This window comes from Salmo salar, chromosome 25 (assembly GCF_965601325.2).
Source record: "Salmo salar chromosome 25, fSalSal1, whole genome shotgun sequence".
In the NCBI taxonomy this organism is placed as follows: Eukaryota; Metazoa; Chordata; class Actinopteri; order Salmoniformes; family Salmonidae; genus Salmo; species Salmo salar.
The window spans coordinates 4,566,494-4,587,792 of NC_138315.1; the positions used below are offsets into that span (position 1 = coordinate 4,566,494).

At 48.0% G+C, this 21,299-nt stretch overlaps 2 non-coding genes and 2 pseudogenes across 2 annotated transcripts; all 4 read left to right on the plus strand.

The window, feature by feature from the left end:
- The first annotated feature begins 1,455 nt into the window (after nucleotides 1–1,455).
- On the plus strand, nucleotides 1,456–1,630 carry LOC123740614 (uncharacterized; annotated as a pseudogene).
- A 465-nt stretch (nucleotides 1,631–2,095) lies between these two features.
- On the plus strand, nucleotides 2,096–2,212 carry LOC145864182 (U5 spliceosomal RNA). The gene has a single exon (XR_014382764.1). It is a non-coding gene; the product is annotated as a U5 spliceosomal RNA (small nuclear RNA).
- Nucleotides 2,213–9,382: 7,170 nt separating this feature from the next.
- LOC145864163 (uncharacterized) lies at nucleotides 9,383–9,546 on the plus strand (annotated as a pseudogene).
- A 519-nt stretch (nucleotides 9,547–10,065) lies between these two features.
- LOC145864186 (U5 spliceosomal RNA) lies at nucleotides 10,066–10,182 on the plus strand. Its single transcript, XR_014382768.1, has one exon. It is a non-coding gene; the product is annotated as a U5 spliceosomal RNA (small nuclear RNA).
- The last annotated feature ends 11,117 nt before the right edge of the window (nucleotides 10,183–21,299 follow it).

Here is a 21,299-nt window from a genome sequence, read left to right on the forward strand (position 1 = left end):
TTGCCATTATTGGGGATTTCACCCGAGCGTCGGGGGCGGTTCTGAACCACGCGAAGTCTTCCGTTAAATTTTTCGGAAGATGGAGTGGTAGGACGGATGTGCCCGGAGGGTTATCTCTCTGTAACGGGGCCCTGAGGGTTCTCGGGGTCCACTTTGAGACCTCCGGCTCAGCGACGCTGAACTGGAACATGGGCATCGCAGTGGTACAGAGGAAGCTAGCAATGTGGAGGGCTAGGTCTTTGTCCTTTTTGGGCAAGGTCCTGGTTCTCAAGGTGGATGTACTGCCATCTCTTTTGTATTTGGCGTACATCTACCCATTGCCGGCTTGTCTGAGGAGGCCTCTAGTGAGGCTAGTGTTTCAGTTCATGTGGGGTGGCAGGTACGAGTGGGTCGCCAGGGCACGCATGATCTGTCCCATCGGGGAGGGAGGTAGGGGGGTACCACATCTCCCCCTCAAGCTGGACGCAATTTTTGTTTCTTTTCTGTTAACGGAGCTTGCTCAGCCGGTACTACACCCGTCCGGTTACCTCCTGCGGGTGTTCTTCTCGTATCAGGCGAGAAGCGTAATGGTGTGGTCTAACACGGGTCCTCGGGCGGAACAGCTGCCGTGGCACTTTGGCCATGCGGCCAAGTGGCTGCGTGCGCACCCCGAGGTTGAAGTTGCCCGAGTAGGTTTAGATCACAGGCACCTGTACGAGGAGGTCAGACGGGCAGTAAGTCCGGCACCTGTAGTGGGCATCCCGGCGGTGGTCTGGGAAGGAGTGCAGGCGCGGGGTCTAGACAACAAGCTCAAGGACCTGAATTGGTTGAGCCTCCACAAGTGTTTGCCGGTACGCTCCACCATGTACCGGCATAGCTTGGCGCGATCCCCCACCTGTCCAAGACTTTCTTGTGGCAGGGAGGAGACTGTGCGCCATGTCTTTTGGGACTGTGCCATTGCCGGAGTAGTATGGGCAAAGGCACGGGTGTTGTTAGGAAGGGTTAGAGGGGATTTTGTTTTGACTTGGGCTAGGCTAGAGAGAGGTGTAGGGAGAGCGAGGGGGACGGATAGGGATAGGTTTCTGCTCTGGCTTCTCATGAGCCTCTTTAAGCGGGGGCTGTGGGAAGCCAGGCAGAACATGGTTAAGACAGGGAAAGATTGGGGGGTGGAAGGAATAGTGAGGAGGGTGGAAGGAGATTTGAGAGGGAGGATGAAGAGGGAGGAGAGGAAGTGGGGGCAGCATGCTGCCCGGGAGAGATGGAAGGGGGGATTAGGGCTGGGGTTATTTTAGATTAGGGACAGGAAGATAGGGAAAGTTAGTGTTTAGGATGACGGGGAGGGATGATGCTCCCCTGAGTTTTTGTTTTGGGTTTTCGTTTGGTTTTTGAATTAAAAATGCCATTATTATTTGTGTTTGGATGGAATGTATGAGTTTGTATTGTTTTGTATTGTATGAATGGCATTGAATGTAATAAATTATTTTTTCTAAAAAAAAAATCTGTTCTTATCAGTTTAATATCTGATACGTCCCCCATCGGGGGACTACATATTAAATGGATTTTTCGAACAGGGAGTCGGAAATGGGGCTTGCTCCGTCCGCTCCACGCATCGACCCGGTATTGCAGTACCTCCGGGAACGGTGCAACACTTTTCTCCCATTGTCAAGGAAAAAGAAATACACCAAGCTATGTAAAACAGCTAGCAGAAGAAGAGAAGGAATGAAAAAAGAAGAATCATCCAAACTGAAACAAGTGCGAAGCCCCCTTCATGGGGGTCCCCCGTTTTCCCGCCATTTTACTTAAAAAAAAAATTAAAAAAAAATTGAAAAAAAAACATTGGCCAGGAGTGTGTGTGTGTGTGTGTGTGTGTGTGTGTGTTTTTGAGCCCCCCCCAAAAAAATACAATCACTTCACCAGGATTGTGTGTGTGTGTGTGTGTGTGTTTTTGAGCCCCCCCCAAAAATACAATCACTTCACCAGGATTGTCTGTCTGTCTGTCTGTGACTTTTTACCCACAGCCCTCGAAAACTTGGAAGAGTGGGTTCGGGGACCACCCGCGGGGACCCGGCCTAGAGTGCACCGTGTGTGTCTCGGGCCCCGACCTCTGACTTCCATACGACTCTGGTTTCTCTTCATTACGCACAAGCCTTTCGCCTTTTACTAAAGACTTCCGTGGAGAGGAACACTTACGAGTTCAACGTATTTTTGGAAGGGCTTTGCTTCTGGCAGAGCCCGGTATCTTGTTTCAAGAGAAATTGACAGAGATGACGCCGAGACTTTTTGCTCAGGCGTTTGACTTGAAGCCGGCTGACCGACCGGCGTATTTTTTCCACTCAAAGTAGTCGCTCGGGCAATTGAGTTCAAGCCCGACGATGACTGGTGTATTTGCCGGGCATTGAACAAATAGTCGCACTAGGATTAAAGAGCTAGTGACCTAACGACGCATTAGCGACTTTTAAAAAAAAACACACCCGCCTGTCACCAGGGAAGCGTTGGGTGAGGAGGAGCCAACTTTTGCCAAACCGATGAGGTCTGCCGAGGCCCCCGGGGGCCCGGCGGGTGCAGGGGTCAATTTGTGGGTTATCGCTTCTCGGCCTTCCGGCTAAGATCAAGCTTGGTACTGCGGTGCCCCAAAGCTCGCTTAGCTGGAAGCCGAAGGCCGGAGGGCGGTACAAAGTTTTGTTATTTTGGTTATTGGAAAATCTCGGCCGTTTTTGTTTTTTGGGCTTGTTTTATTATAATTTTTTTCTTTCTCTCCCTTTTCTGGAAGAGAGAGAGTGGAGAGGAGTTGAGTGCGTCATCTTCATTGCGGAGATGGCGCAAAATTCAACCAGTAGGCCGGTCCCAGGCGTCGGGCTGGCGAATACCCTTAGATTCTCATGGAAAGAGAAAGAGATGGAGCCTTTTGGACGTGAGACATTCGGAAGGACCATCTTGATTGGAGTGCTGAAGCTGACAGTCAAGGATGTCTTTTGCCTACAAGGCAATTCTTTGGAGGGAGTTTTTGACGTCGCTTTCTACACGGAGAGTAAACATGACGAGATCCTTAAGAAGGTGAAAGCAGTGGGAGATACAAGGCCGATGGGCCATTACGAGGTCAAGAGTTTGGCGAAAAACAATTTTCGAATTGTAACGGTGAACATGTACAACCCCTATGTTAAGGATGAGGAGGTGAGGGCCTTTCTGGGGAGATTTATGGATAATGTCTCCTCAGTAAGGCACCTCAAGGATTCGTTGGGGTTTTGGAACGGAAGGAGGGGTTTTCAGGCCCTCCTCAGAGAAGACCCTAAGGGGATGGGTGGGTACCTTCATCCCCCAGCTATGTTCTCCCTGGGGGCTGACAGGGGGACATTGTATTATGCACGTCAGCCCCCGTTTTGCAGACGTTGTATGGCCTATGGGCACATCCTGGCCTCGTGCAGCACTAGAAAGTGCAGATTTTGTGGATCGGGGGCGCACGAGGCCAAGGATTGTGACGAGCCGAAGGCTTGCCACGGGTGTGGCTCTACAGCACACCTGTGGCGTGATTGCCCGGCTCGTCAGCGGTCATACGCGTCTGCAGCTGGAGGGAGAACAGGAGCGGGGGATGGGGGAAGAAGAGGAAGGGGAGAAGAAAAAGAGGAAAAGGCCGGGAACACAGCCCCAGAGGGGATGGACAAACGGAAGGAGGAGGAGAAAGAGGTGACCGCAGGCGGCGAGGGGGACAGAGAAAGAAAGGAAGAGGAAGGACCGGAAGGAGAAGAGGTAGAAGGAAGCAAAGGAATGGAGGAACAAGAGAGAGCAACAGTGGAGGAGGTGCCGGTGGCAGGGACTGTGGAGGGGGAGGAGGGGGGAGAGGGGGTAAGAGAGTGGGGGGACAGTATGGCGAGCTCCCTCGTAGAAGAGATGAGGGTAATGGTGGAGGAGCTAGCGGGGAGGGAGGGTGGTGTCTCCCCGCTGCCTCCGACACTGAAGAAGAAAGGGAAGAGGAGGAGCGGCTGGACAGGCTGTGGGGGGGAGGAGGGGGGCAAGCGAGTGATGGGGGAGGGAAGAACGCCCTTGTCCTCCCTGTTTTCCTCAGCCCCTCAGCATCTGGTGGAGGAAGACTCCCAGGGCGTTGCGCTGGGCTGGGTGTCTGAGGGGGGATCTCAACTCCTGCTTGGGGAGTTGGGGTCCCCTGCTCTCGACCTCAGTTCAGCAGCCTACAGGGAGAGAGGAACGGAGGGTGTTTGTGGGGAACCCAGGATGCAGGGCACTCCAAGGCCTAACACCATGCCTGCATCCTGGGTTGGAGAGATGAAGGAGGACGGGGGGACGTCAGGAGAGAAGACGTCCCCGCCGGATGAGCTGAAGCAGGGGAGCATCGGGTGAGTCTCCTGTTTTTTGTTATTTTGGGTTAAATTGGTTGAATTGAGGGGTTGTTTTATTTATAATTACACATTCTGTAAATTTTTTTAGTTTAAATGTAAGGGGTTGGAGGGACTTTGTTAAGAGGAGGGCGGTTTTTTGTTTTTTGGAAGGGGTGGGTTTTGATGTTTGTTTTTTACAGGAGGTTCACCTGAGGGATGGAGGGGATGTCATCAGGTTTAGTAGGGAGTGGGATAAGGGGGAGTCAGTTTGGGGTATAGGTGGGGTCCATTCAACGGGGGTGGGGATTTTGTTTGGGAATAGGGAGGTGAAGGTAGAGGACAGTTTTGTTGTTATGCAGGGGAGGGTTTTGGGGGTAGATATCACGTTAAGGGATTATAAATATAGATTAGTGGTGGTGTATGGGCCACAGGTGGCGGCAGACAGGAGGGAGATGGTGGACTGTCTGGCGCCCCTGTGTGTCACAAATAGGCACTTGGTGATAGGTGGGGATTTTAACATAGATTTAGGGTTAGCGGGGGATAGTAGTGCAGGCGCCATCAACGGGCTTATGGCTTGCCATGGTCTGGTTGATGGAGGCCTGCACACTACTCCGACAATGGCTGGTCCCACATGGCGCAACTCTCGGGGGGTTGCGCGGAGGCTCGATTATATTTTTCTATCTAGGTCTTTGGGTCAGTTGTCTGGGCGGCTGTTGCCTGTGTTCTTCTCAGATCACGACGGGGTGCTCCTGCAGGTGGGGCCGCCAGTCTGCCTCTTCGGTAGGGGGTACTGGAAATTAGATCGGGATGTGCTGGAGGAGCAAGCTTTCGTTGACGCCTTTTTTGGTTTCTTTCGGGGGCTTGAAGGCCTCCGGTCCATGTGCGAGGGGGTGTTAGAGTGGTGGGATTTAGTTAAGGTAAGGATTAGGGCTTTTATAATAGGATATTGTAGGAGGACAAAAAGGGAGGAAAGGAGGGAGGTGGATCGTATCCAAAGGTTGATTGAACTCGAGTACGAGGCAGGCAACCTCGGCGGGTCAATTGACTGGGAGAGATACACAGCCCTGAAGGCGCAGCTCAGGGAGCTGCAGGAGCGGAATGTTCGAGTTTTCCTGGAGCGTGCGCATAATGGCTTTCTAGAACATAATGAGACTTGTTCCGCTATGTTCTTTAAGTCGGTTAGGGCCAGACAGAGTAGGAAGATAATGCATGGGGTGAGGGAAGAAGATGGTAGTATAGTGAGAAAACCGGAGGAAATGGTCAGGGTGACAACTGATCATTTCCGAGGTTTATTTAAGGAAAAGGAAATAGATGTAGAGCAGGGAAATGTGTTTTTAGAACACTTGTCCCGGCGATTGCCGGAGGACATTAGAGATGTGATGGAGGCTCAGATCTCCCTCGAAGAGGTTGAGAGTGCTCTCAGGAGGATGGGAAAAGGGAAGGTGCCTGGGATGGATGGGCTGCAGGCCGAGTTTTACCTCAAGTTTTGGGGGATACTTGGACCAGTGGTCCTTGAAGTCTTGAAGGCCATCCTTGAGACGGGGGTCCCGGGGGGATCAATGGCTGTTGGTGTGCTGTCACTTCTTTACAAGAAGGGGGAAGTAACAGACCTTGGCAACTGGCGGCCGTTGACCATGCTGTGCGTAGACTATAAGCTGATAGCAAAGGTCTTAGCGGACCGGTTACGCACAGCCCTTCCCTACGTCGTCCATGAGGATCAGACGTGCGGGGTAGAGGGCCGCTCTATTAGGTGGAACCTACAGTTGATCAGGGACTCCATCGCTTGGGTAGAAGACAGAGGGCTGCCTTTAATGGTAGCAGCGCTTGATCAGGCGAAAGCCTTTGATCGCGTGAATAGATCATTTCTATTCAGGGTGTTAGGTAGATTAGGATTGGGGGAAAAGTTTATAGGATGGATCCGTACTTTATATGTCGGAGCGGGGTGCCGGGTCAGCGTAAACAGTCACTTAGGTGATGTTTTTGACCTCTCGTCTGGGGTCAGGCAGGGATGCCCGCTCTCGGCTCTCCTCTTCGTTCTGTACATGGAGCCTCTGGGGGCTGCCATTAGGGCAGACACAGGGGTGGAGGGCTTGCTGATCCCTGGAAGTGGCGGTCTCCGTGTCAAGTTGACACAGTACGCCGACGACACATCCTTGCTGCTTTGCAAGGACTCGTGCCTGACAAGGTCCCTTGCCATTATTGGGGACTTCACCCGAGCGTCGGGGGCGGTTCTTAACCACGCGAAGTCTTCCGTTAAGTTTTTCGGAAGATGGAGTGGTAGGACGGATGTGCCCGGAGGGTTATCTCTCTGTAACGGGGCCCTGAGGATACTCGGGGTCCATTTTGAGACCTCCGGCTCAGCGACGCTGAACTGGAACATGGGCATCGCAGTGGTACAGAAGAAGCTAGCGATGTGGAGGGCTAGGTCGTTGTCCTTTTTAGGCAAGGTCCTGGTTCTCAAGGTGGATGTATTGCCATCTCTATTGTATTTGGCGTACATCTACCCATTGCCGGCTAGTCTGAGGAGGCCTCTAGTGAGGCTGGTGTTTCAGTTCATGTGGGGTGGCAGGTACGAGTGGGTCGCCAGGGCACGCATGCTCTGTCCCATCGGGGAGGGAGGTAGGGGGGTACCACATCTCCCCCTCAAGCTGGATGCAATTTTTGTTTCTTTTTTGTTGACGGAGCTTGCTCAGCCAGTACTATACCCGTCCGGTTACCTCCTGCGGGTGTTCTTCTCGTATCAGGCGAGAAGCGTAATGGTGTGGTCTAACACGGGTCCTCGGGCGGAACAGCTGCCGTGGCACTTTGGCCATGCGGCCAAGTGGCTGCGTGCACACCCCGAGGTTGAAGTTGCCCGAGTAGGTTTAGACCACAGGCACCTGTACGAGGAGGTCAGACGGGCAGTAAGTCCAGCACCTGTAGTGGGCATCCCGGCGGTGGTCTGGGAAGGAGTGCAGGCGCGGGGTCTGGACAACAGGCTCAAGGACCTGAATTGGTTGAGCCTCCACAAGTGTTTGCCGGTGCGCTCCACCATGTACCGGCATAGCTTGGCGCGATCCCCCACCTGCCCAAGACCTTCTTGTGGCAGGGAGGAGACTGTGCGCCATGTCTTTTGGGACTGTGCCATTGCCGGAGTAGTATGGGCAAAGGCACGGGTGTTGTTAGGAAGGGTTAGAGGTGATTTTGTATTAACTTGGGCTAGGCTAGAGAGAGGTGTAGGGAGAGCGAGGGGGACGGATAGGGATAGGTTTCTGCTCTGGCTTCTCATGAGCCTCTTTAAGAGGGGGCTGTGGGAAGCCAGGCAGAACATGGTCAAGACAGGGAGAGATTGGGGGGTGGAAGGGATAGTGAGGAGGGTGGAAGGAGATTTGAGAGGGAGGATGAAGAGGGAGGAGAGGAAGTGGGGGCAGCACGCTGCTCGGGAGAGATGGAAGGGGGGATTAGGGCTGGGGTTATTTTAGAATAGGGATGGGGAGAGTTAGTATGTAGGATGACGGGGAGGGATGATGCTCCCCTGAGTTATTGTTTTGTGGTTTTTGTTTTCTTTATAAATTAAAATACCATTATTAATTGATTTTGAATGAATTATGAGTTTGTAAAGAATGAATGGTATTGAGAGTAATAAATTATTTTTTCTAAAAAAAAAAATCTGTTCTTATCAGTTTAACCTGTTGGGTCTAGGGGGCAGCATTTGCACGTCTGGATAAAAAAAATGTACCCGATTTAATCTGGTTACTAATCCTACCCAGTAACTAGAATATGCATATACTTATTATATATGGATAGAAAACACTCTAAAGTTTCCAAAACTGTTTGAATGGTGTCTGTGAGTATAACAGAACTCATTTGGCAGGCAAAACCCTGAGACATTTTCTGACAGGAAGTGGATACCTGATGTGTTGTATTGATTTTAAACCTATCCCATTGAAAAACACAGGGGTTTAGGAATATTTTGGCACTTCCTATTGCTTCCACTAGATGTCACCAGCCTTTACAAAGTGTTTTGAGTCTTCTGGAGGGAGATCTGACCGAACAAGAGCCATGGAACGGTGATGTCCCATTAGACACCTGGCGCGCTACTTCATGTTGGGTACCCTCGTTCCAATACGTTATAAAAGGCTATGCATTCGTCCACCTTGAATATTATTCATGTTCTGGTTAAAAAAGGCCCTAATGATTTATGCTATACAACGTTTGACATGTTTGAACGAACGGAAATATATTTTTTCCCCTCGTTCATGACGAGAAGTCCGGCTGGCTTACATCATGTGCTAACGAGACGGAGATTTTTGGACATAAATGATGAGCTTTTTTGAACAAAACTACATTCGTTATGGACCTGTGATACCTGGAAGTGACATCTGATGAAGAGAATCAAAGGTAATGGATTATTTACATAGTATTTTCGATTTTAGATCTCCCCAACATGACGTCTAGTCTGTATCGCAACGCGTATTTTTCTGGGCACAGTGCTCAGATTATTGCAAAGTGTGATTTCCCAGTAAGGTTATTTTTAAATCTGGCAAGTTGATTGCGTTCAAAAGATGTAAATCTATAATTCTTTAAATGACAATATAATATTTTACCAATGTTTTCTAATTTTAATTATTTAATTTGTGACGCTGACTTGACTGCCGGTTATTGGAGGGAAACGATTTCCTCAACATCAATGCCATAGTAAAACGCTGTTTTTGTATATAAATATGAACTTGATAGAACTAAAAATGCATGCATTGTCTAACATAATGTCCTAGGAGTGTCATCTGATGGAGATTGTAAAAGGTTAGTGTATCATTTTAGCTGGTTTTATGGTTTTGGTGACCCTGTCTTTGACTTGACAAAACATTACACACAACTCTTGTAAATGTACTGTCCTAACATACTCTAAATTTATGCTTTCGCCGTAAAACCTTTTTGAAATCGTAAAACGTGGTTAGATTAAGGAGATGTTTATCTTTCAAATGGTGTAACATAGTTGTATTTTTGAAAAATTTGAATTTTGACATTTATTTGGATTCAAATTTGCCGCTCTTGAAATGCACCTGCTGTTGATGGAGTGCACCACAGGTGGCACGCTAGCGTCCCACCTAGCCCCAAGAGGTTAATATCTGATACGTCCCCCATCGGGGGACTACATATTAAATGGATTTTTCGAACAGGGAGTCGGAAATGGGGCTTGCTCCGTCCGCTCCACGCATCGACCCGTTATTGCAGTACCTCCGGGAACGGTGCAACACTTTTCTCCCATTGTCAAGGAAAAAGAAATACACCAAGCTATGTAAAACAGCTAGCAGAAGAAGAGAAGGAATGAAAAAAGAATCATCCAAACTGAAACAAGTGCGAAGCCCCCTTCATGGGGGTCCCCCGTTTTCCCGCCATTTTACAAAAAAAAAAAAAAACATTGGCCAGGATTGTGTGTGTGTGTGTGTGTGTGTTTTTGAGACCCCCCCCAAAAATACAATCACTTCACCAGGATTGTGTGTGTGTGTGTGTGTGTGTGTGTGTGTGTGTGTGTGTGTGTTTTTGAGCCCCCCCCAAAAAATACAATCACTTCACCAGGATTGTGTGTGTGTGTGTGTGTGTGTTTTTGAGCCCCCCCCAAAAATACAATCACTTCACCAGGATTGTCTGTCTGTCTGTCTGTGACTTTTTACCCACAGCCCTCGAAAACTTGGAAGAGTGGGTTCGGGGACCACCCGCGGGGACCCGGCCTAGAGTGCACCGTGTGTGTCTCGGGCCCCGACCTCTGACTTCCATACGACTCTGGTTTCTCTTCATTACGCACAAGCCTTTCGCCTTTTACTAAAGACTTCCGTGGAGAGGAATACTTACGAGTTCAACGTATTTTTGGAAGGGCTTTGCTTCTGGCAGAGCCCGGTATCTTGTTTCAAGAGAAATTGACAGAGATGACGCCGAGACTTTTTGCTCAGCCGTTTGACTTGAAGCCGGCTGACCGACCGGCGTATTTTTTCCACTCAAAGTAGTCGCTCGGGCAATTGAGTTCAAGCCCGACGATGACTGGTGTATTTGCCGGGCATTGAACAAATAGTCGCACTAGGATTAAAGAGCTAGTGACCTAACGACGCATTAGCGACTTTTAAAAAAAAACACACCCGCCTGTCACCAGGGAAGCGTTGGGTGAGGAGGAGCCAACTTTTGCCAAACCTATGAGGTCTGCCGAGGCCCCCGGGGGCCCGGCGGGTGCAGGGGTCAATTTGTGGGTTATCGCTTCTCGGCCTTTTGGCTCAGATCAAGCTTGGTACCGAGGTGCCCCAAAGCCCGCTGAGCCAGAAGGTCGAAGGAAGGCAGGAGGGAGGAATTTTTTTTCATTATTTTTTGGAGGGAATCGGATTTTCCGATTTTCCATTTTTTTGGCTTCTTGTGCAAGAGAGCTGTTTTTGGAAAAAGATGAAGCAGGAAAAATCAAGCAGAGCAGTACCAGGGATTGGTTTGGCCAACACGGTGAGGTTTTCATGGACGGAAAAGGAGATGGAGCCGTGGGGAAGAGAGACGTTTGGGAGAAATATCCTGATTGGGTGCCTAAAACTACAGGTCAAAGATGTTTTCTGCCTTCAAGGAAACCCGATGGAGAAAGCATTTGATGTGATGTTTCATGTGGAGGAGAAGCATGATGACATTATGAAGAAGGTGAGGGAAGGGAAAGGAGCAAGACCCCTGTGCCATTACCAGGTGACCAGCCTGGCGAGGAACAATTTCAGGGTGGTCACCGTCACCATGTACAATCCGCATGTAAAGGATGAGGAGGTGAGGGCCTTTCTGGGGAGATATGTTGACAATGTCTCCTCAGCTAGGCACCTCAGGGACTCCCTGGGATTCTGGAACGGGAGGAGAGGGTTCCAGGTACTTCTCAGGGAGGACCCGAAGGGTTTGGGTGGCTACCTCCATCCCCCGGCGATGTTCTCCCTGGGGGCTGACAGGGGGACATTGTTTTATGCCCGTCAGCCCCCGTTCTGCAGGCGTTGTATGGCCTACGGTCATATCCTGGCCTCGTGCAACACCAGAAAATGCAAGTTCTGTGGGTCGGGAGAGCACGAGGCCAGGGATTGTGACGAGCCCAAGGCTTGCCACGGGTGTGGCTCGTCAGCACACCTGTGGCGTGAGTGCCCGGCTCGTCAGAGGTCGTACGCGTCTGCAGCTGGAGGGGGAACGGGGGATGGGGGGAGAAAGGTAAGTAAGGGCCCGGATGAAGGTAATTGCACAGGGGGAAAGACTGCACGGAAGGAGAAGGACGGGAGGAAGGAGGCTGGAACGGAAGGAGAGGAGGGGAAGGAGGCGGAAGGAACAGAGAAGAAGGAGACTGGGACAGTGGCGAGAGAGGAGGTGGATGAGGGAACGGTGGCGGGAATGGAAGGAGAAGCAGAGACGGGACCAGAAGAAGGAGCGGAGAAGGAAGGAGTGGGGGGACAGCTTGTCGAGCGCCCTCGTTGAAGAGATGCGGGGAATGGTGGAGGAGATGGCGGGAAAGAGGGGTGGTGTCTCCCCGCTACCTCAAACACCAAAGAAGAAAGGGAAGAGGAGGGTGTGCTCGACAGGCTGTGATAGGGAGGGGGGTGTGGAGGGGGTGGCCAAGCGTGTGATGGGGGAAAGAAGAACGCCCTTGTCCTCGTTGTTTTCATCAGCCCCTCAACAGCTGGTGGAGGGTGACTGGCCTGCCTGGCCTGCCGGCGGGGCCTGCTAGCTTTCTAGCCTTAGTTTGGTTGTGTGGTTCATTTTTGTCTCTCCCTTTTGTGCCTCCCCCCTTGTGGAAAATATAAAACAAAAAATTCCCCTCCTATGGGAAGGGCTTCGATGTCAGTTTTGCCAACGCCAGCTTCCTGCGGGAGTTCTGGGGGAAACTCCAGAACTCCCTGAACATCCAGGGGTCCCTCACAGCCATGTTTGAGGTGACCAAGCTGACGGATAATAGCATTAAAACCGTTATTATCCGTATGTATAATGAAACCGTACAGCCGGAGGACGTTGCAGTATGGCTGGGCAGGTACTGCAACGTGAAGGGGCCCTTGGTCCAGGATCCCGATGGGATCTGGACAGGGGCCTGGAGGGTTACTGTCCAGCAGAGGGAGGACCCTGGGGGCTATGGTGGGTTGAAAGCCATCCCATCCACCATAGTCCTCGGAGAGAATAGAGGCCATGTTCACTACCAGGACCAGCCCAAGCTGTGCCGTAAGTGTGGTGAACATGGCCACCTGGCAGAGGCCTGTAAAAAGGTCGTCTGCATGAAGTGCCGGGAGGTGGGCCACCGCTACGAGGAGTGCACGAACGGAAGGTCGTGCAACCTCTGTGGCGAGCGGTCCCACCTCATCCGCGGCTGCCCCTTCTCCTGGGCCAATAAGGTCAGGGCCGAAAGGAGGGAGAGGGAGACGGCGGCCGCGGACCGGGCTTCTGAGCGCCAAGGGGAGGGAACGGCAGTTGCCGAGGAGGTGGTGGTGGAGCCGGTGGTGGTTGAGGAAGTAGTGGTGGAGCCGGTGGTAGTGGAGGGCGCGGAAGGTGCAGTGGTGGAAAAAGTGGGAGGAGAGGACAACCCCAATCCCCCTGCCCCAGATTAATGTGACCCCTGAAGGAGAAAGGGCCAAGAAAGACGGTCCCGGAGAGATCTTGAGCGAGAACTCCCCAAGTGGGTCAGACAGTATGGAGACTGTGTCGGAGAGAGATATGGGAGAGGGGGTGGAGATTCTGGAGGAACACCTCCCCCCACGAAAAAGAAATGCGGAGGAGCTCTCCGACCCCGAACAAGGCGACGAGAAAAAGGGCAAGGTGGAATGGGAGAGCTCCCTGGGGGAGGAAGAACCCAGAACCTTCCCCCCCAACTCCCCCAACACAATCTCCTTTTTAAGTCCTGTTTTAACCTCCTCTCCCTGCCATCCCCCGTTACCCCGGCGGGAGAGAGAGGAGGCACTAGAAAAGTAACCCCCTTTTAACTGTTTAAATGCCTTTTATTTTAAGCACTGTTTTTACTCACCCCTTCTATGGCTTTTAACATCACCACTATAAATGTGAGAAGCATAAAAACAGAAAGAAGAGCTCAGTCGGTTTTATCCTTTTTAGAAAGGTTTAACTCAGATGTGTTTTTATTACAGGAGTGTGGTCTACCCTTTTTATCCTCTTATAGGAAATGGGAGGACAAGTGGCAGCATGGGCCCTCCATTTGGAGTGGCTCAAATTTTAATAAAAACGATGGTGTTGCCATTTTAATCAAGACCCCACAGGTGGTGGTGAGGGGGAGCACGGTGGTGGTAGGTGGGCGTGCTCTTTTAGCCAATTGTACTTTTATGGGGAGAGATTTTAACATGCTAAATGTGTATGGTTTTAACGACAAACATGACCGGTGCACACTTTTAGAAGATTTGCAGTCCCACATGCTAGGGAGGGATCCTCTAGTGGTGGGTGGGGATTTTAACCTGTTAGGGCTAGGGGGCAGCATTTGCACGTCTGGATAAAAAAAATGTACCCGATTTAATCTGGTTACTAATCCTACCCAGTAACTAGAATTTGCATATACTTATTATATATGGATAGAAAACACTCTAAAGTTTCTAAAACTGTTTGAATGGTGTCTGTGAGTATAACAGAACTCATTTGGCAGGCAAAACCCTGAGACATTTTCTGACAGGAAGTGGATACCTGATGTGTTGTATTGACTTTAAACCTATCCCATTGAAAAACACTGGGGCTGAGGAATATTTTGGCACTTCCTATTGCTTCCACTAGATGTCACCAGCCTTTACAAAGTGTTTTGAGTCTTCTGGAGGGAGATCTGACCGAACAAGAGCCATGGAACGATGATGTCCCATTAGACACCTGGCGCGCGAGTTCATGTTGGGTACCCTCGTTCCAATACGTTATAAAAGAGTATGCATTCGTCCACCTTGAATATTATTCATGTTCTGGTTAAAAAAGGCCCTAATGATTTATGCTATACAACGTTTGACATGTTTGAACGAACGTAAATATATTTTTTCCCCTCGTTCATGACGAGAAGTCCGGCTGGCTTAGATCATGTGCTAACAAGACGGAGATTTTTGGACATAAATGATGAGCTTTTTTGAACAAAACTACATTCGTTATGGACCTGTGATACCTGGAAGTGACATCTGATGAAGAGAATCAAAGGTAATGGATTATTTACATAGTATTTTCGATTTTAGATCTCCCCAACATGACGTCTAGTCTGTATCGCAACGCGTATTTTTCTGGGCGCAGTGCTCAGATTATTGCAAAGTGTGATTTCCCAGTAAGGTTATTTTTAAATCTGGCAAGTTGATTGAGTTCAAGAGATGTAAATCTATAATTCTTTAAATGACAATATAATATTTTACCAATGTTTTCTAATTTTAATTATTTAATTTGTGACGCTGACTTGACTGCCGGTTATTGGAGGGAAACGATTTCCTCAACATCAATGCCATAGTAAAACGCTGTTTTTGTATATAAATATGAACTTGATAGAACTAAAAATGCATGCATTGTCTAACATAATGTCCTAGGAGTGTCATCTGATGGAGATTGTAAAAGGTTAGTGCATCATTTTAGCTGGTTTTATGATTTTGGTGACCATGTCTTTGACTTGACAAAACATTACACACAACTCTTGTAAATGTACTGTCCTAACATACTCTAAATGTATGCTTTCGCCGTAAAACGTGGTTAGATTAAGGAGATGTTTATCTTTCAAATGGTGTAAAATAGTTGTATTTTTGAAAAATTTGAATTTTGACATTTATTTGGATTCAAATTTGCCGCTCTTGAAATGCACCTGCTGTTGATGGAGTGCACCACGGGTGGCACGCTAGCGTCCCACCTAGCCCCAAGAGGTAACACCCCAGCCATCCTTCAATCTAATCTTGATGCCCTCAATCTCACACAAATTATCAATGAACCTACCAGGTACATCCGCAAACACGGGCACCCTGATAGATATCATCCTAACTAACTCGCCCTCCAAATACATCTCTGCTGTTTTCAATCAAGATCTCAGCGATCACTGCCTCATTGCCTGCATCCGTAATGGGTCTGCGACCAAACGACCACCCCTCATCACTGTCAAACGCTCCCTAAAACACTTCTGCGAGCAGGCCTATCTAATCGACCTGGCCGGGGTATCCTGGAATGACAGTAGAGGATGCCTGGTTATTCTTTAAAAGTGCCTTCCTCACCATCTTAAATAAGCATGCCCCATTCAAAAAATGTAGAACCAGGAATAGCTATAGTCCTTGGTTCATTCCAGACCTGTCTGCCCTTGACCAGCACAAAAACATCCTGTGTCATTCTGCATTAGCATCGAATAGCCCCCATGATATGCAACTTTTCAGGGAAGTTAGGAACAAATATGCTAAGGCTAGCTTTTTCAAACAGAAATTTGCATCCTGTAGTACAAACTCGAAAAAGTTCTGGGACACTAAAGAGCATCTCCTCCCAGCTGTCCTGAGGCTAGGAAACACTTACCACCGATATATCCACTATATTTGATAATGCTTTCCACCTGGCTACCCCTACCCTGGTCAACTGCCAGGCACCCTCCACAGCAACCCGCCAAAGCCCCCACCATTTCTCATTCACCCAAATCCAGATAGCTGATGTTCTGAAAGAGCTGCAAGATCTGGACCCCTACAAATCAGCCGGGCTAGAAAATCTGGACCCTCTCTTTCTAAAATGATGGCTGAAATTGTTGCAACCCCTATTACTAGCCTGTTCAACCTCTTATCATCTGAGATTCCCAAAGATTGGAAAGCTGCCACGGTGACACTCTAAACCCAAACTGCTACAGACCTATATCTATCCTACCCTGTCTTTCTAAGGTCTTCGAAAGCCAAGTTAACAAACAGATTACCGACCATTTCGAATCCCACCGTACCTTCTCCGCTATGCAATTTGGTTTCAGAGCTGGTCATGGGTGCACCTCAGCCACGCTCAAGGTCCTAAACGACATCATAACTGCCATTACTGTGCAGCCGTGTTCGTCGACCTGGCCAAGGCTTTCGACTCTGTCAATCACCACATTCTTATTGGCAGACTCGACAGCCTTGGTTTCTCAAATGATTGCCTCGCCTGGTTTACCAACTACTTCTCTGATAGAGTTCAGTGTGTCAAATCGGAGGGCCTGTTGTCCAGACCTCTGGCAGTCTCTATGGGGGTGCCACAGGGTTCAATTCTCGGGCCGACTCTTCTCTGTATACATCAATGATGTGATTCTCTAATCCACTTCTACGCAGACGTCACCATTCTGTATACTTCTGGCCCCTCTTTGGACACTGTGTTAACTAACCTCCAGACGAGCTTCAATGCCATACAACTCTCCTTCCGTGGCCTCCAACTGCTCTTAAATGCAAGTAAAACTAAATGCATGCTATTCAATCGATCACTGCCCGCCCGTCCAGCATCGCTACTCTAGACGGCTCTGACTTAGAATACGTGGACAACTACAAATACCTAGGTGTCTGGTTAGACTGTAAACTCTTTCCAGACTCACATTAAGCATCTCCAATCCAAAATTGAATCGGCTTCCTATATCGCAACAAAGCATCCTTCACTCATGCTGCCAAACATACCCTCGAAAAACGGACCTTCTAACTGGTCCTCGACTTCGGTGATGTCATCTATAAAATAGCCTCCAACACTCTACTCATCAAATCTGATGCAGTCTATCACAGTGCCATCTGTTTTGTCACCAAAGCCCCATACACTACCCACCACTGCGACCTGTACGCTCTCGTTGGTTGGCCCTCTCTTCATACTCGTCGCCAAACCCACTGGCTATAGGTTATCTACAAGTCTCTGCTAGGTAAAGCCCCACCTTATCTCAGTTCACTGGTCACCATAGCGTCAGCACCCACTTGTAGCATGCTTATCTCACTGGTCACCCCCAAAACCAATTCCTCCTTTAGTCGCCTTTCCTTCCAGTTCTCTGCTGCCAATGACTGGAACGAACTGCAAAAATCACTGAAGCTGGAGACTCATATCTCCCTCACTAGCTTTGAGCAGCTCACTGCATCTGACAACAGCCCATCTACCTCATCCCCATACTGTATTTATCTTGCTCCTTTGCACCCCAGTATCTCTACTTGCACATTCATCTTCTGCACATCTACCATTCCAGTGTTTAATTACTTTGCCACCATAACTCCCTTATCTTACCTCATTTGCACTCACTGTATATAGACTTTTTTTCTACTGTATTATTGACTCTGTTTTGTTTATTCCATGTGTAACTCTGTAGTATGTGTCGAATTGCTATGCTTTATCTTGGCCTGGTTGCAGTTGCAAATGAGAACTTTTTCTCAAATAGCCTACCTGGTTTAAATAAAGGTGAAATTAAAATGAATGATGCTGCCACCGCGTGCTTCATGGTTGGGATGGTGTTCCTCGGCTTGCTAGCCTCCCCCTTTTTTCTCCAAACATAACGATGGTCATTATGGCCAAATAGTTCTATTGTTGTTTCATCAGACCAGTGGACAATTCTCCAAAATGTACGAGCAGTGTCTTCTTCCTTGCTGAGTGGCCTTTCAGGTTATGTCGAAATAGGACTCGTTTTACTGTGGATATAGATGATTTTGTACCTGTTTCCTACAGCAACTTCACAAGGTCATTTGCTGTTGTTCTGGGATTGATTTGCACTTTTCGCACCAAAGTACGTTCATCTCGGCTGCGTGGTCCCATGGTGTTTATACAGATGAACGTGGTACCTTCAGGCATTTGGAAATTGCTCCCAAGGATGAACCAGACTTGTGGAGGTCTACAGTTTTGTTTCTGAGTTCTTGGCTGATTTATTTTGATTTTCCCATGATGTCAAGCAAAGAGGCACTGAGATTGAAGGTAGGCCTTAAAATACATCCACAGGTACACCACCAATTTACTCAAACGATGTCAATTAGCTTATCAGAATCTTCTAAAGCCATGACATAATTTTCTGGAATTTTCCAAGCCGCTTAAAGCTACAGTCAACGTAGTGTATGTAAACTTCTGACCCACTGGAATTGTGATACAGTGAATTATAAGTGAAATAATCTGGCTGTAAACAATTGTTGGAAATATTGTGTCATGCACAAAGTAGATGTCCTAAACCGACTTGCCAAAACGATTGTTTGTTAACAAGACATTTGTGGAGTGGTTGAAAAATGAGTTTTAATGACTCCAACCTATGTGTATGTAAACTTCTGACTTCAACTGTACGTACTGACCCACAAAGGCAGTTTTGGAGGGTCCCGTATGCGAGATTGGGGGCAGAGGACAGTTCAAGTGGATTTCGGTGAGCAAACTCCTTTGGTTCTGGTAATGACGCATTTCCATCTAGATCCGAACATGGTTCATGTGGACAGAATGATGTAAGTAAAATCTGTAATTATTGTCAAGGTAAAGGCCACTGGAAGAATGAATGTCCTGTTCTTGGTAAAAGCTCAGCAGATTGGCCAGCACAAACGTAAAACCTGTTGCGTTAGCTGGGCCTGTTCCTCATGTTAATCCTGTTGTGCAAGCTCAAGAATTGTCCAAACATTTTTAGTACTAATTATTCGCCATTTGTCACAGAGGGTTATGTTTCACTATTGGGAAGTGATGTGCCAGTAAAGATTCTGTGAGACACTGGTGCCTCTGAATCGTTTGTTTTGGAGTCTGTTCTTCCTTTTTCTTTGTAGACAGGAACCAGTGTCCTGATTCAAGGGATAGGTTTGAATACATTGTCTGTACCCTTGCACAAAGTCAAACTTATATCTGACCTAGTGCAAGGTGAAGTTTCCCTTGGGGTGTGTCCCTTTTTGCCCATTAATGGGATTTTGGTAACAACTTTGCCTGTAGTGATGTACCTCCTCTGGTGGTATCTCATACCCCATCCCATGTAGGGATTATCGATGAAAACGTACAGCGAATCCTGGAGGTATTCTCTGCATGCGGTGCTGACACTACGGTCAAAACGGAATTTACACAACACGTAACCGAACAGTTAGGCAAAGGTTAATAATTTAATGGATTATCCATGTCCTGTAGTGATCTTGTGATGGAGCAGTCCGCTGATCCTACCTTAAGGTTTATTTGATCAAGTACTTCCGGTTGAGGTAAGGAGTATTGCCCAGGGTTACAACGTTCAAGATCAGTTGTTGATGAGGAAATGGACGCCTCACAGCAAAAGTTGTGGGTGATGCTATTGTTCAGATCGCGGTTCCTTCTAAGCTTTGATCTAGTTTTGAAAACATCTCATGACGTTTCTGATCACTTAGGGGTTAGTAAAACCTATGATCCAATTGTACGTCATTTTTATTGGCCTCGTTTAAAGACATTTCCGCTTACATCAAAACATGCCATGTTTGTCAGCTGACTGGGAAGCCTAATCAGATGTTAAGGCCCATCCCGCTACAACCTATTACTGTTACAGGCTAGCCATTTTAGCATTTGCTTATTGATTGTGTTGGACCCCTACCCCGTTCTAAAGCTGGTAGCACCTACATGTTAACTGTGGTGTCAGGCTAAGAGATCCTGCAGCCTATCCACTTCGCAACATTACCACTAAATCGGTTGTGAAGGCTTTGTCACCGTTCATCTACATTTTTGGAATACCTCAGTTGATTCAGAGCCATCAGGGTTCCAACTTCACTTCGCACATATTTTTACAAGTCTTGTGACAATTGTGTTTAAAACATAATCAGGCCAGTGCTTATGTGCAGAGTCAATGGGCCCTTGAGTGTTTATCAGACTTTGAAGTCACTGTTACGTGTGTACTGCACTGAATTAAAACGTGACTGGGAAGAGGGGTTACGCTGGTTGCTACTCGCTGTTAAAGAAGTATCACGAGAGCACTTGTTCCAGTCCTAATGACCTTGTTTTTGGTCATACTGTGCATGGCCCTCTTGCTGTATTAAAGAAGGATTGGAAGGTGGTTGAGGCTCCCCCAAATGTGTTGTCATATGTAGCTTGTGAAATGGCTAAAGAAAAACTAGCTTCCTCTCAGGTGAGGATGAGAAGGTTGCTGAGCCGCGACAATTTAGTCCAGGGGACCAGGTTCTGGCTCTGCTGCCCATTGTTGGTTCTCCTTTTCAGGCCAAATTCAGCAGCCAATTGTCCGATCTGATTGCTACCCCTGAGTGCAGAAAGGCAAATCAGCTCTGCTATGTCAATTTGTAATAGCCTCATTATGCTCGTTTGTCTTCTGAATTGACTAAAGCAGAACTATGTGCTAAAACTGACTTGGTTAGTCCTGTTCTTTTGGTGGAATCCGTTGATCTGAGGTCAGTCACTTCACCTTCACATGCAGTGTGATGAACAGGGGGTGCCATTTTGCAGGGTAGGTTGAATTCAGAGTCCCTTGGGTCTCATTGTCAAGCAGAGTTGACTGAAAATCAGTGATCAAATCAGTTTTGCTTTGCTGACACATTGATATGGTATGAGAAAATCCAAAGGAAAACCAACCTGAATATTATTTTTTTTGAGAGCCCATGCTCTTACAATGGAAAGCATAGGGGCATATCCAATTCCAGCTCCTGTATGGCTTCCGCTAGGTGTCAAGGCTTCAGGCTTGTAACTTGAATAACAAATATGAGTTTTAGTACAACTACACCAGTTTGGAAATCCTTGTTTACACGTGCTTTGAAGAGGACACGAACATACTTCTTTCCGTATGAAATATTATAGTTTAGGGTACCTGAGGACTAAATTGAAACGTGTTTAGCCGCAGATTTTCGAATTCCTTTCTCTGCATGTTGAACGAGTGGATTACTCAAATCGATGGCGCCAACTAAATCGACTTTTTGTGATATGAAGAAGGATTTTATCTAACAGAAGGACAGTACATGTTATAGCTGGGACCCTTTGGATGACAAATCAGAGGAAGATTTTCAAAAAGTGAATATTTAATCGCTGTTTGATGTGGGGCGCCGTCCTCAAACAATCGCATGGCATGCTTTCACTGTAAAGCTGACAGTGCAGTTAGATTAACAAGAATTTAAGCTTTCAACCAATATAAGACACTTGTATGCACCTAAATGTTTA